Here is a 453-nt window from a genome sequence, read left to right on the forward strand (position 1 = left end):
TGACTCTTGTCTGCATGTATAGATCTCGCCACTAGCTCAACTGGTACAAGTCGACCAATTCCTTCCTTCGCGCGAGAGGAAACTTTACCACACGTGCCAGTTGTATGGGATGAACCTTTTTACAGTCATTTCCGTAAAACACTTCATGTTATTTTCATGATTAGTATCACTTTCACCACTTGCACAAGCAGACGGAATGGCGGCCAAACAATTTTTTTATGATAGTTGGGCAAATTATCCCGCTATTAAGTAAAATAGCTGTTGTCACCAGCTATGTAATATGAATCCTATCAGTGTCTATTTTAGCGGCAGTTGCATCTGGTAACAACATCCCCCCCCCCCCCTCCCCCCGATATTTGTAAAAACACTGCTCCCTGTTTCAAACGCTGCTGATTGTTATTTCGAATGAAGAAGAAGTGAGAGGCTCTTCGGCAAAAAAAGGATGTTCAGATA

Source organism: Pavona decussata, unplaced genomic scaffold, assembly GCF_977016875.1.
Source record: "Pavona decussata unplaced genomic scaffold, jaPavDecu1.1 SCAFFOLD_115, whole genome shotgun sequence".
Taxonomy (NCBI): domain Eukaryota; kingdom Metazoa; phylum Cnidaria; class Anthozoa; order Scleractinia; family Agariciidae; genus Pavona; species Pavona decussata.